The sequence below is a fragment of the Juglans regia genome, chromosome 2 (assembly GCF_001411555.2).
Source record: "Juglans regia cultivar Chandler chromosome 2, Walnut 2.0, whole genome shotgun sequence".
Classification (NCBI taxonomy): domain Eukaryota; kingdom Viridiplantae; phylum Streptophyta; class Magnoliopsida; order Fagales; family Juglandaceae; genus Juglans; species Juglans regia.
Window position 1 is genome coordinate 19481027 of NC_049902.1, and position 16036 is coordinate 19497062.

The 16036-nt window shown below is 38.6% G+C and overlaps 1 pseudogene; it reads left to right on the forward strand.

Annotated features, from left to right (window-relative positions):
* The first annotated feature begins 1927 nt into the window (after positions 1–1927).
* On the forward strand, positions 1928–4081 carry LOC108983324 (annotated as a pseudogene).
* Positions 4082–16036: the final 11955 nt, after the last annotated feature.

Below are 16036 nucleotides of genomic sequence, written 5' to 3' on the forward strand. Positions count from 1 at the left end.
GGAACATCATTATTAAACCTGGAAATGTCACATGATTTATAGAAATCATTAATTGAAAGCTATATCATTCTTTTTACTTCACACAAAACAGGCCAAGATGTTGGACACTTTGCGTTGCATGAGATTTGTATAGAAAGCATTAATCGATGTCATTTTCTATCCAAACTTGTAACATACTGAGTATTGTCTTTAATTTCCTCAAGAAAATGAAGTGTTGTAAAGGAAGAAAATGAATATTTATTGCTATTACCTTTCAATATATATTTATATATACCATATGGTTAAGGCAAAACTATCAGCGTGTAAGGCTTATTATGATTTGTTCAAAGTCATTGATTCAATGGAAACAAGATTCAACGAACTTGATAAAGATGCAGTTCCTTTCCTTTTTAAGACTATTTGAACTACCCACGGTAGAATCGATTTGCATATTCAAACTTTTAAATTTTTAATACCAATACAACATACCAATTTGATATGTCATTTCATCATAATTAAAATTTTTCTGAATGTTTCTGAATACCAATTTAATTCATGCAATTTACAAATTGCTAAGAAAAAAATTATTGTATAAAATCATACAAGGAGGCAGAGAAATAATAGGCCAATAAATAACAAACACTGTCTATCTTTTACTTGTCATCATCATCTGTTGACATTCAGCTGTTCTATTTCCATATTATGCATAAATGCACTCTCCATATGGGGGATAGAACAATAAGAAAAGGAGCAAAAAAATGGAGGAAGCCCAACTTGAATACATGATGGAGCAAAAAAAGGTGCACCAAGAAAATGATGGGCTTATAATTAAATTTACCGTTAACTTAATTAAGTACACTTAACTGATCTGGCGAAGCCCAGCTTGAGCTAGATCGATCGATCATTAGCATTCGCTTTTAATTAGGTCGACCATTATATATATTTATATATATATTTATAGGAACGATAGCTAATTAAACCAATTAATTAAGATAGCTGTCATGTATAGGCGATTTTGATTAAAGAACATATGTGAATAAGTGAATTTAAAGTAGAGTGTTGAGAATTATACTTGCAAGTGTTCATTAGTCGAAGTTAACATCTCTAACACATTTTATCAAACACTATGCATGCATACAATACAACTTACAAACACATCATACATTTCATTAAACACATTTCCTTACTACAAATTTACAAAATCAATTTAGAGAATAACAATAAAATACCAATTCACAAGAGAGTGAGAGACGTTTACATAAAATTAATTAATTAAACTACTAAATTTAATTCTAGGGCTCGGAAGTTCGGAACCCCTCACTCTCACTGTAAGCTGAAGCTGAACGGAGGCTGAAGCTCGACTTGAAGTCACACGGAGGAGCAACAACGAAAGGTGGCAACAAAGACGCGAGAGAGATGTGAGACACAGCAGACGAGAAAGAATAGAGAACAGAGAAGGAAGAAAGAAGAAAGGAATGGGGGGGCTCCAGTGTTTTGGCCCCCTCCGCGTGATAAAACAACGCCGTCCCACAATAAGTGGGACAGTGTTGTTTATTTTTTTTTTTTTTAAAATCCCGTCGTTTTACATCTGGTTTTTTTTAAAAAAACAAAATTCAAAGTCGGAGTTCGGAGCTCTCCGATTTCGACCTTGACTCCGAAACGGGGTTCGGAGTAGCTCCGAAGTCTGACTTTGAAATCCGACTCCATTGGAGTCGGAATCAGAGCGGATTTTGGGCAGAATCAGAAATTCCAGAATTTTGCCTAGCCTTAAAAAATGCTCAATAACGAGAGAAGTTACTCACTTTAGATCTAGAGGGAAGCATTGAAACTATATTACAGTGGTACCTTGAAAACCTTCATTCTTTGCATACTTCTCTCGTAAACTGTCAACAAATGTGTGGTAGGGGCGCCAGCCACTGGGATCTTCATCTGTATTTACATTCTCTGTATGGTTTTGGACATCCTTGATACTGTTTGCATAGCAATTAGTGTCAAAGTGTGTCATTAAACAACTAGAGGTAGGTGATTAGTTTCAAGTGTAAAAGTTGACATTAAATGTTGAACAAAGCCTATCAATAATGCTAACCTCAGCCATATTTATTAATTTGGCGTATTTAACTGAATTTGTATGTCCAAAAGTCTCCTAAAACTGTATCATATCAGTGTTTACTAGTAGTATAGTGTGTTGTTAAGGTATTTATTAATTTTCTGTTGAATTATTCAAGGTGTACTTATAGGAAATTCTTTGTCGAAGGTATGTGTATTTCCGAAATTAGTCGAGATCTTATTTTTGGACACCCGGTGACAATAAAAAAAAAAGAAAAAAAAAGAAGTTGTTGTGCGTTGTTAAGAGAATTCACCAAGGCATGAATCTCGTTGAATATGAATTAATGATTTTATTGAATAGAAAATTATAAAGCAATGTTATGTATAGTCGTGGATAGCGCAAGCGTCGTATAATTCTTTTAAAAAATAGTGATGTTTACTATTAAAAAATTAGTTTTTTATAATGTAGGTTTGGTATTTACTCACTTCTTTCAAAATGATTACGCAGTTCTTACACAATTCCACGACTATAAATATCATTTCTCAAAACTCTCTCTCTCTCTCTCTCTCTCTCTCTCTATATATATATCTTTAGATATTGTATAGCATATAAGTATTTAAGTTAATTGTGTAAAAAATAAATTAGTTAATAAATTCATCCAATACAAAGTGCGATAAAATTGAGGAATTTTGTAATTATTATATCGGAAATTGAGGTATAAAATATGGTGTTTTCAAGTACGTCGATCCGTCTCCAAAACCCTAGAGACGCTTCTATGGGGAGCCAAATGACGTTGTCTCCCTTTACACTCTAAACCCCACAACAACTCTTGTTCTTGTGTCTAAAAACCCTAGCTCAACTTTTCTGAGCTTCCATAACCCTCCTTCAAAGGCGGAACCAAGTTCAAGCTTTAAACCTGTGAAACCCAAGCTCAAACCCAAACCCGAAACCCCTAAGCCAACCCCAGAGTCCAAGTACTGGTCCTCCTTCAAAACCCACCAAATCCCAAACCTCATCTCCTCTGTCACCTCCCTCACCTTCTCTCCCACGGCTCCACACCCCTTCGCCGCCACCTACTCGACCTCGCTTACCCTCTTCAGCCCACAAGTGCTCTCTCCCTCCTCCACTATCTCCTCTTTCTACGACGTCGTTTCCTCCGCCACCTTTCGCTGTGACGACCTCTTGATTGCCGCCTCGGACCTCTTCGGACTAATTAAAGTATTCGATGTCAAAACCCAGACCCCACTGCGTAAACTCCGGTCCCACACACTACCGGTACATTTTGTCAAATACCTAGTTCATGATAAGCTCCATTTGGTCTCTGGCGGCAACGATGCCCTCGTTAAGTACTAGGATGTCGCCACCGAGACACCAATATTAGAGCTCCACGGACATAAGGATTATGTACGTAGTGGTGATTTTCACCTGTTAGTCATGAATTGTGTGTGACTGGATCATATGATCATACGGTTAAGCTATGGGATGTGAGAGTAGCCAATTCCAAATCGGTTTTGGAGGTGAACCATGGAAAACCCGTTGAGGATGTGATATTTTTGCCTTCTGGGAGGCTAGTTACTACAGTAGGTGGGAATTCGGTTAAGATATGGGATTTGATTGGCGGTGGGATAATGGTTTTTTCAATGGAGAGTCATACCAAGACAGTTACTTCCATTTGTGTAAGGAGAGCTGGGAAGGAGATTGGAGAAAAGGGGAGGGAGAAAAGGGTTTTGACTTTTGAGTGTGGGATTGGATGGGTATATGAAAGTTTTTTATTATGGTAGGATGAAAATCACACATTCTGTGCGGTTCCCGGCACCACTTATGTCAATTGGGTTTTTGCCATATTGTGGGATGAGAGTGATTGGTAGTTCTAATGGGGTACTGTACGTTGGGAAGAAGAAAACAAATGAGGAGAATGTGGAGAGTGGTGTAAGGAGCTTTTAGAGTTTAGGGCAGGAGGAGAGAAGGATTATAAGGCCCTCGTATTTTCGCTATTTTCACAAAGGGTAGGTGGAGAAGCCAAATGAGGGGGATTATGTGGTAATGAGGCCTTAAAGGATCAAATTAGAAACCTTAAGTGGTCTGTTGAGGAGGAGATATAGATACAACACTCATTGTAAGAGATATAGGGTATCATTTCTCCTTTGTTGAGGATAGTTGGGAGGAGATGAAAACATGACACTTATATTGCATTTTCCTGTTTTATGATGTAGCTATATTATTTATTTACCTGCTTGCAGCTTTGTTTTCATGCCAACTGAAAGTTCTGCAATTTTGTTTCATGAGAATTTACTGTGTTTTCTTTTCAATTTTATGAGGAACTTTAGTTACTTGTTAAGATTTATCATATCAAAATCGTTCTTTTCCATTGACATTATTATTCGATACCTTTTGTTTTGTATGATCTCAGAATGTACAACATAATAATAGGTGGCGTGTTTGTTTTGTACTATTTTTATTTTGAGTAATACTGCATGTATTTACTATTTTACGTACGAAGTAAAAGATCCATTTATCAGTTTTGTTTTTTAAATTCAAATTTTAAATTTCATAATTTTCAGCATATCAATAACTGACATTATTATTATAAGAGTAAAAATTGTAAGTATAAAGAAAAATGCTATTTCTACTCGCAATTTTTACTTACATAATGATATGATATGCTAAAAATTATGAAATTTGAAATTCAAAATTTGAATTTAAAAAGAAAACTGATAAAATTGATCTTGTATGTAAAATTGTAAGTATATGTAGCACTACTCAAGTATAAATAACATTTTTCTTTTTATGATATTATCAATGGCCAAATTTTGTAATTTAGCTGTGATGGGGGAAGCTTTCACAAATGGACTTTGTCTTTAAAATGAAGATGGGTCAAAGTTTTGAATTTTGTACCATACTAGCCGGTACGGTCAAAATATACCGTTTATGTGGTTTAGCTGGTATAGAGAAGGATATAGTTTCGTACCGGTCGGAATTTCGGTTGTTTCTACCTGTACCGACCTATATTTCTGCCAGTATTGGCCGATATTTCAGCCCTTACTTTTTATTTATTTTTTCATTTTTTCAAACTGCAAGCTCATTTTTTGACCCATCAATTTAGACCAGACTATTTATAATTTATATATATTTATATATAATTTATTCATATGTAGACTACTATTTTAGAATATAATTTATATATATAATTTATTCATATATAGATTATTTCGAAACGATATCGGTATTGAAATATCTCGTTTTAATGCCTCGACCGAAACAGTTACCGAAACAATATTCAAAACATTGGGATGAGTTGTTTCAGTGCAATGTTCCATTTACATGACTTCCACGTACCTGGCTATTTTATTGTGAATCTGGATTTATATATCGAATTGCTGATTGCTCGTATGTATCTATCATCATCACACTTTTTTTTTCGTCCGGCGGGGGGGTGGTGGTGGCGTTGGAGTAAATTGTGGTAAAAGGTATAAAATTCTGATGGGATTGAGAGTAGCGCACAAGTGGCAGGTGAAAAATTATAAATATTAGGTACTTTAAAGTTACTTTTCTGGCTCTTTTTATTTGTGGGGAAGATGCTGCTCACGTGTGCGATAAACACAAATTTGAAGCTTCTAATTTAGAATCACTTATAAAGGTTTAAGTGGTACGTTCAGCTAATGAAATGATTTCAGATGATTTATAAATAATAGTATAAAAATAATAATAAAATATTAAATAATAGTAAAAAATAAATAAAAAGTAAAAATAAAAATGTGATCTAAGATCACTCCTCTACCCAAACACAACCTTAAGCACCCATGACTACCTTTCTAACCCTACCTATTCCTTAAGTTATTCATATTCCAAGTGTGGAATTGAGGTGTTACAAATTTCCTTCCTAAACAAAGTGATATCCTCTTAAATTTGCCCCACAGAACATGAGATGTTCCAATATCATATCTACCTACATCTACACCATAATCATAAGACTTATCAATTTAAAACTTGCCATAAAAAAAGCCAGATTTTAACGAGTAATTTGTCAGCGTAAAACTTAACATCCATAACTACTTTTAAATAGGTTATTCGTATTGGACTAAGGGCTTCTTTGGAAAAAGTTTACATCTCAAAATTCTCATATCATCTCCTTCCCAAACATCACTCAAACACAAATATTTTCAAACTAATCATTACAATTTTTTCAAACTAATCATTAAAACTTTTCTAAACTTTCAAACAAAAAATAAAAAACAGTTCAATTTTTTGAAATCCCCAAACAAAAATAATATTAAAAACTATATTATAACAATATTTTAACTTTAAAATATTTTTTATTCAACTTTTCCCCTCTCATTTCTCTGAACCCCATAAAACATCAAGTTTTTCTTCTGTTTACTGAATTATGATCGACGATTCTGTTCACGTCAACCAGTTTCTGGTATGAGCAATCATTGACAAGGCGAAACGTATACCCAAACCAACTCAGCTTACTTCTGTAATAAAGCTACAAGAATCTACTACATCCATGGAGATTGTTAAATAGGAGCGAGCGAAAACCGTAAACTAGAATTGAGATTATCCTTGAAGATAAGACATATTGGACATGTCACATGACCTACTCCACATATTTTTCCTCGTCTGGTTTTCATAACATAGAACAAAACAAAGAAAGAGAAGAGCTGCTTCAAGGCTTGGAATTATGGGGTAGTCCGTCTTTCCCAGAAATCTCGACTTTACATTTGATCAACACTTTAATTAGAGATTACTTAACAATGCAGTTCAGCTATAAAGGCAAAAACATGGAAGTAACCTAAACAAAGATGAGCCAGAGCATACTGTTACAGATGGTACGGCTCCGAAGCCTCTCTTTTTTTTTTTTTTTTTTCCTCTACTTGGACCTATGCTTCCGTAGCTTGTATAAACAAGTTGCAAACTGAAGTGTTCCAGTCACTAGCTGGAGGCCCCTGCTCAATGAAAAGATCAAATAGTCAAACAGAAAAAACTAAATACGATCAGCACAAATTATCAACTAAAATTTCTCAATTCAGAAACAATACGAAAAAGAATTGCTTATTGTTTAGCAAAATGAAAGTTTTTTAAAGTAACAGTTATTGAGCAAAAAATGCTCAATAACGAGAAGTTACCCACTTTAGATCTAGAGGGAAGCATTGAAAAGTATATTACAGTGGTACCTTGAAAACCTTCATTCTTTGCATACATCTCTCGTAAACTGTCAACAAATGTGTGGTAGGGGCGCCAGCCACTGGGATCTTCATCTGTATTTACATTCTCTGAACGTTTTTGGGCATCCTTGATACTGTTTGAATAGCAATTAGTGTCAAAGTGTGTCATATTGGAACTTTAATATGAAATTATATTAGATAAAAAATAAAAATGAAAACCAGAGAGAAGAAGAGAAAAATGTTATTCATCATCCTTTTAACCATCATCCTCTCAACATCCCTTAATGTAACATCAAATGATTGGTAGACGAGTGAAATATAACAAATAATTTTTCAATCATTTAATGCCACATCATGAGATGATAAGAACGATGAATAAAAGGATGATGAGTAGCATTACTCAGAAACAACTCAGTTCCTATTATTGGGCAAAAAATAGATAGACAAACTAACACTATAAACCCAAAAAATCCCCACAACACAGAGTGAAACTGAGAAACTTCTAATTGGCAAGTTACACACGCACACACCGAATGTCTAACCCAAAATCTGACCCCATTCATCTCAATCTTATAAAGCGACATATACCAATATTGGCTGAGCCGGTTGGCAAGACTAGAGATCATGTAGTAAATTTGAGCTTCTCGAAATCATTAAAAACTTGATGAAACTTGCAAAAACATGAGCATGAAGAGCACTAAAGTTTACTTCTTCCATGCATCTATGCAAAAGTGAAACATTGGAATGACTAGTCTTCTGGATTATTGATTGAGAATGTCATCTTGGAGGAATTTGACAGGACATATGGACCCAGGTGGCAATGCATTGTCAGGACAGAACAAAATAACACAATGCTCCTTCGCTAAGAGTAGGAATCTACATTTCTCTACAAGAAAACTTCATATTCAACAGAGGGATTTGCAATATTGTAATCCAATTACAACGACCCCCACCAAAAATACGAAAACAAAGCCCCAGTAGCTTCACCTATTGACAATCTCAAGTGGCTTTTCGAGCATCAAGTAGCCACATATGGAAAGTTAACCTCAAATTCAAGTAACCCAGAGCAGTAACAGATAAAAGAGAAACCAACCAGAATATTTCAGAAAAGTTTAACATTTTTTAAATTTATGTTTACAATCTACATCATAAAATTGTAAAATTTGTGTAGAATTCTGAGATTGAGAAACGACAGGATAGAGAGAAACCGACAAAGGGGCACCAATATCGCTAACTAGAACGCAGTTATCCCTGTTTTCTCTATACGAGACAGCCCGAAGTACAATAAAACATAAATCTTTCGTAGTATGATAGATTAAACCGAATGAAGCACCACAATAATACACAGTTGAATGAAGAAATTTGTTAAGAGACTACTTCTCTTAACAGAATGTGGATGAAATGTAATGGTATATTCTGGATGATGATAATATGAACAGAATGACAATAGATGGAATAGATGAATTGCTTGAAATGATAGGGGATCTTCGAGGGTCCCTAAACCTCCACAGTACGTTCTTACAAGCTTTTCAAAGATAAAACAAAATACCATCTCTCTTCCATCCTTATAGTCCGGATGTCAGAGATTACAAATCAGTAACTAATTTTATTCCCTTCACGCAGCAGGTGTGTGCCTAACTGAATCAACAAGTCAGCAGCCTCTCCTCTTCAATAAACGACGCCGCATTGCTTCTTCCTTTAAAACGCATCACTTCAATTAACTAAACCACGCAGCCTCACTTTAATCGGAACGACACCGTACTCCCTGGTCATACGACGCCGTATCCACTTCCCTTTTACTTCACTGGTAACACTAACTCAGCACTTCACTTCTCTCGCATGATGTTCTGCCGATCAAACCCTTAATCCACAGAATGCCCAAATCGTTCTCCCTTTGCCATCCCTCACGATCTGAGCTTCTAACAAAATTTGGAACAGCAAAGTTACCTGCTTCTCTGGGCAGAGGGGTTCCAAACAAAGATCTGCAATGATTTATCTTTCACGAAGAGGAAGAAGACTTAGAGATCACCGGGAGCACCATTAGGGAGAGACGAAAAGAGGCGAGGAGGGGTGAAAGGGAGAAATCTGGTCACTGGGCAGAGGGGCGAAAGGGAGAAAGCCGGGCGCTGGGCGAGGGAGGGAGGTTTCTGATTTCAAAATCTCAAATGGAGCTCTCAACATAAAACGCATTGTAGGCTCTTACGGATCAGTAGTGAACAGTGGCTGATCCGTAGAAGAACTCGCATATCAATAGCCGACATGTCAGCATATATTGTTATGTAAGTAAAAATTGTAAGTACAAATAATATTTTCCTTTATACTTACAATTTTTACTTATATAATAATACGTGCTGACATGATAAATCTTATACACCACCTATTATTATGTTGTACATTCTGAGATCATAGAAGAACAAAACCTAAAAGGTATCGAATAACAATGTCAATGCAAAAGAACGACTTTGATATGATAAATCTTAACAAGTAACTAAAGTTCCTCATAAAATTGAAAAGAAAACACAGAAAGTGATGAGGACATCTCCTTCTATTATTGTTTTAGTTATTTTATTAATGTTTTGTCTATTTTATTTAGGGTTGTATTGCCCTACTACTTAAAGACATTTTCTATTTTTGTCATTTTATTAATGTGTTAGTTATTTCATTTAGGGTTTGTGTTGCCCTACTACTTAAAGACATTTGAAGGAATTTTAAAGTTAGTTGATTTTGAATGCAAAAACTGATGCGCTAGCCGCCCCCTTCAGTCCCGATTGTCTTCTTCTTCTCCCTCCCTCCTCTCTCGTTCTTTTCTCTTCTATATTTTCTTAATATTCTACTCTACCTCTTGTCTCATTTCTACCCTACATCATATTGGTATCAAGAGCCGGTTGTATTGTTTTCTCAAACAATACCGAGCCACGCTGACAAAACACCTAGCGCCATTTGTTTCATCTCCTTCCTCCGAAAACCAGCGCCATTCGTTTCATCTCCTTCCTCCGAAAACCAGCGCCGAAAACCCACCCACCTGAGTTCCCTTCGATCCAAGCCAAAGCAAAACCCGTCGAAGACCTTGCCGAGAACTGGGTTCTCTTCAGTGATTCGGCCCTCTCCGATTCTCCATCTCGTTCTCTGTGAGCACACCGCCGGTAAGCCTCTCGACCTCCCCGTTACCTCCGTCTCACCCTCGGCCTCTCCCGAAATACCCAGTACCGAGATACACAGAGACAACAGGTGCAAAAAAAAAAAATAAATAATAGAGAAAACAGTACAGACCTCGCCGAAATCACTAGACTTGAGGCAGACGACTCCGGAAACACAGCATCTCAGCTCCGATTCTTCTCCCTCTACCAAACGTCGAACTCTCCTTCGGGTTCTCCTCTCGCGCGACTTCCGCGTGGTTTCAGCTTATCCTTCCGCGTGACTCTCATCGATACTTCCGCGTGATTCTCATCGATAGTGCACAGTTATCGGGCAGAGGGAAGTTTACTATCTCCTTCTTTTGTTTACACTATCGGTTTGTTTTTGAAAATGTATTAATTGTTTTCTCTGTGTTGCTATTACCATAGAGAAGTTAGCCAAACCCGCATTTGCTATGGCCAAAGTTATTCGACACTTGGATTTCGTTTTACTTCCTATGTCTTGTGTTTTCATTCTCATTTCCATAGCCTGAAGCTTTACTCTCATTTTGCACTGATTGTCTTTTCAAAAAAAAAAAAAATCAGCATTGCTACGTGATTGGACTTGTTTGATTAAGCATTTGTCCATTGCTTTATTATTTTAAACGTCAGTATTATTTGTTTGCCGTATTTTGAATTTACTTAATCCCAAAAAAAAAAAACATTATTATTTGGCTCAGTTGATATTTTTCATTGCTTGCATTTATTGTTCATTGATCTCTCCATTGCACTTCATTTAGCGAGTGTTGCATTGCATGCAGTTGCGTAGTGGTCGTCTTGTCACCTCTAGTTCCAGTACTTTTACCATGGACCCTTCCCAATTTGATGCCCTCACTCGGCAATTAGCTCAACTAGCCAATAGCCAGCAACATGTACAAACTCAATTAGCGGCTGTCCAAACTGAGATGGCTGCTACTCGTGAGGAGAACAGGGACCTAGCTGCTAGGTTGAACAATTTTGAGGAACTCCCTCATTCGTCTGACAACTCTGAAGTGTCCCAAAATAGACGCCATCGTCGTCGACGAGGTGATCGACAACATGTCAGACATGATCGTGGGGGTAGGGATTATGATCGTGAGCGAGAACGAGACCATTACCGCCAAGGTACTCAGTCCCCTACTCGCCATGAGGAGCGTCTATTCAGAAACATTAAGCTAGAGGCCCCTACTTTTGATGGTTGCTTAGATCCTCGAGTTTTTACTCAATGGATTAGGGATATGGATCGTTTCTTTACCTGGTATAGAGTCCCTGAAGATCGAAGAGTTCAATTTGCTAGCCTGAAACTAACTGGCACTGCCCAACTCTTTTGGGAAAGTGTAGAGGATCTCCTTGAGAGGCGTCATGCGCCTCCCGTTGGGAGTTGGGAAGAAATGAAGCATCGTCTTCAAGAGAAATACCTGCCCCAATCTTACAGGGGTAATTTGTTGGACCAATGGAATGCCCTTACACAGGGCAATCGGCCAGTGACCGAGTATGTCACTCAATTTGATGAATTCCGAATGAGATGTCATATTGTTGAGGATGAGGCCATGACTTTGAGTAGGTTTAGACAAGGCTTAAAGGATGACCTTAGACGTGAGCTTGTCCTTCGGGGTGTCGCTACACTTGACCATGCTTACTCTTTAGTCCGAGACTATGAGTCGGTCATGAGGACTCCGTATGGAAGGCGCGGTGACAACCGCCCTTCCATCACCCCAGCGCCCACCCTTTCCCCTAAGTCTCTCTTAGGACCTCCGCCATCTAATGTTTTCCCCGCATGGGAAAATAAGGGTAAAGGTCCTGAAGTTCCAAGGACTTCCTCCCGCTTGCAGTGTTTCAAATGTAAGGGTTTTGGTCACATTTCTTCCAATTGTCCTAGTCGAACCCTAGTCATTGAGGAACATGAGGGTATAGTTGATGAACTATTAGAAGATCAAGTCTATGAGCCTAATCTTGAGGAGTTTGGTGATTTAGGTGATGATGAGGGTACCTTCTTAGGTTGTATCCGAACCTTTCCTGTGGACTTAAGTTCTGTACCTTATGCTTCCGACACACCCAGATTAAGTGTTGTACGTTGCACCCTTACCCAACCAAAAGGTGCTGATGATTGGCGCCGTCATGCCATCTTTCATACTTATATCAAAATCAATGATAAGGGTTGTAAAATCATTGTGGATAGTGGGAGTTGCATTAATGCGGTTTCTGTGGCTACTGTGTCCCGTCTTGGATTACAACCAGTGCCTCACCCTCAGCCGTATAGTGTTTCTTGGGTTGATACCTCTTCCATAACTGTGAAAGAGCGTTGTCTGGTTCCTATCCAGTTCTTAGAATATAAGGATCGTATATGGTGTGACGTCATTCCTATGGATGTTGGTCATGTCATTCTTGGCAGGCCTTGGTTATTCGACTTAGATGTGACTATCCATGGTCGATCCAATTCATGTTCCTTTGTGTTTAATGGAAAGAAGATTCATCTTAACCCTCTACCTCCAAAACCTGTTGGTTCACAACAAACAAAGAAAATTGTGGAACGAAAAGGGTTAAATATCATTAACTCTACGGAGTTTGAGCGTGCACTCGTGAGTGCTCCTGTTGTGTTTGCTGTAGTTGTTATGGAGGTTCCTTTGGCATCTCCAGTAGTGGTCCCTGATGAGGCCCAATCATTTTTTCAGGAGTTTCGGGATGTCTTCCCTGAAGACCTCCCTGACCACTTACCTCCTCTACGAGATATTCAACATGCCATAGATCTCGTCCCAGGAGCGTCCCTTCTCAACTTGCCTCATTATAGGATGAATCCCACTGAGCACGCTGAGCTCCAAAGACAAGTAGGTGAACTTCTTCACAAAGGCTTTATCCATGAGAGTTTAAGTCCTTGTGCAGTTCCTGCCCTTTTGACTCCTAAGAAAGATGGTTCTTGGAGGATGTGCATTGATAGTCGTGCCATTAATAGGATCACAGTGAAATATCGATTTCCCATCCCTAGGCTTGATGATATGTTGGATATGATGGTTGGTGCCACAATATTTTCGAAAATTGATTTAAAGAGTGGGTATCACCAAATTAGGATTCGCCAGGGTGATGAGTGGAAGACTGCCTTCAAGACGAATGACGGCCTTTATGAGTGGTTGGTCATGCCTTTTGGACTAACCAATACCCCAAGTACTTTTATGAGAGTGATGACACAAGCACTTCGGCCTTTCATGGGTAAGTTCCTCGTCGTCTATTTTGATGACATTCTCGTTTACAGTAGGACTAAGGAACAACATCTAGATCATCTCACACAGGTTTGTTCCACTCTTCATGAGACAAATCTGTATGCTAATGTGAAGAAATGCTCTTTCTTCACCGATCGGGTTGTCTTCCTAGGATTCATTGTGTCTTCTACTGGAGTATCTGCTGACCCCACAAAGATTCAGGCCATTGTTGGTTGGCCTGAGCCCAAGACTATACATGATGTCAGGAGTTTTCATGGTCTGGCTACATTTTATCGTCGTTTTATTAAGGGGTTTAGCACAATCATGGCTCCTATCACGGAGTGCATGAAGAGGGGAGAATTTCAGTGGACATCGGAAGCGGCTAAGGCTTTTAAGTTAGTCAAGAAGCGAATGACGGAAGCTCCTGTCATGCGACTTCCTGATTTCTCCAAAGTTTTTGAGGTTGAGTGTGATGCTTCAGGGGTAGGAATAGGTGGAGTTCTTAGCCAGGAACGCCACCCTGTTGCTTATTTCAGTGAGAAGTTAAATGATGCCAAACAACGGTACTCTACCTATGATAAGGAACTGTACGCGGTTGTGCAAGCTTTGCGCTATTGGCGCCATTATTTGCTACCTCAGGAGTTTGTTCTTTATTCAGATCATGAGGCCCTCCGCTACCTCAATTCCCAGAAAAGATTGAATTCTAGGCATGGCCGTTGGGTTGAGTATTTGCAAGCTTATTCTTTTGCTTTAAAGCATAGGAAGGGCGTTGAGAACCAAGCAGCTGATGCCTTGAGCCGCCGTATCTCCCTTTTGTCTATCATGAATGTCAAGGTCATAGGTTTTGAAAGACTTAAGGAAGAGTATGAGTCTTGTCTTGATTTTAGGGATACTTTTTTGGCTTTGAAAAGTGGGCAGTCGGATACCACTGATGGTTTCCGTTTGGAGGATGGTTATCTTTTTAAAACCAATAAGTTGTGTATCCCCCGGACTTCAGTTAGAGACTTTATAGTTTGGGAAGTTCATGCCAGAGGCTTGGCTGGACATTTTGGACGTGATAAGACCATAGAAGAGATTGAACGTCAATTCTATTGGCCTAGCTTGAAGAGAGATGTGGCTAAGATAGTTAGCACCTGTAACACTTGTCAATTAGCCAAACAAAAGCGACAAAATACTGGTCTCTACACACCCCTTCCTGTCCCTAGTTGTCCTTGGCAAGACGTTAGTATGGATTTTGTGTTGGGACTTCCACGCACTCTGAAGGAGTATGATTCTATTTTTGTTGTAGTGAACCGTTTCTCAAAAATGGCTCACTTTATCCCTTGTAGCAAAACTTCAGATGCATCTAAGGTCGCTAGGTTGTACTTTAACGAGATTGTCAAGTTGTATGGTCTTCCTAAAACCATTGTGTCAGATAGGGATGTTCGCTTCACAAGTCATTTTTGGAGAACCCTATGGCATATGGTTGGCACTAAATTGAAATTCTCCACTGCTTACCACCCCCAGACAGATGGTCAAACTGAAGTTGTCAACCGCAGTCTTGGCAACTTATTAAGATGTCTGGTTCAGGAGAATCTTAGGAATTGGGATTTGATCCTCCCTACAGCTCAGATTGCATATAACAGTTCGGTGAATCGGTCTATAGGTATGAGTCCCTTTGAAGTTGTTCATGGCTACAAACCTAGGAAGCCTTTAGACCTTATTCCCATGTCTCCTCATGCTCATGTATCTGTGTCAACTGAGGCTTTTGTTCAACATCTTCATGACTTGCATATTGAGATCAATAAACAACTTGAGACTAGTAATGCATCATATAAACTGCAGGCTGATTTGCATAAACGACATGTTGAATTTAAAGTTGGGGATTATGTTATGATTCGAATTAGACCGGAACGGCGTCCACCTGGATCCGCTTCCAAATTGCAAGCACGTAGTGCTGGTCCTTTTAAAATTTTAAAGCGTGTTGGTCCAAATGCATATATTATTGATCTTCCATCACATTTTGGTTACCACCCTACTTTCAATGTTGAGGACTTAGTTGCTTATAAAGGTCATTTCAATCCCTCCAGTGATCCTTTTCTGCCTCCATCTGTGAACCTTGATCCTGAACCTTTTGTAACTCCTAATCCACTACCATCCATCACAGCACACAAAGATAAAATTGATACTATTCTAGATGAACAGATTGTGTTGACCAATGATGGAGAGGTTCAGCGTTTCCTTGTTCGTTGGGTCGATCGACCATATTCTGACTGTACATGGATTCCCAGAGAGACACTACAGCAGCTTGATCCAGATTTATTAGAGCTTTATCGGAGCCAGCAGGATCTTCCTTTGCCTGGGTCACCAGCCACCTGTTTTAGAGAAGTGGGTAGAGACACCAGATTCAGACCTCCACTCACACGTGTTTATGGCCGTCGGAAGAAGCGTGCTCAACCACTTAGCTTATGGTTGGGTGATTGATTGCAGCCTTAGTGTGACTCATCAACTTGGCAGAAT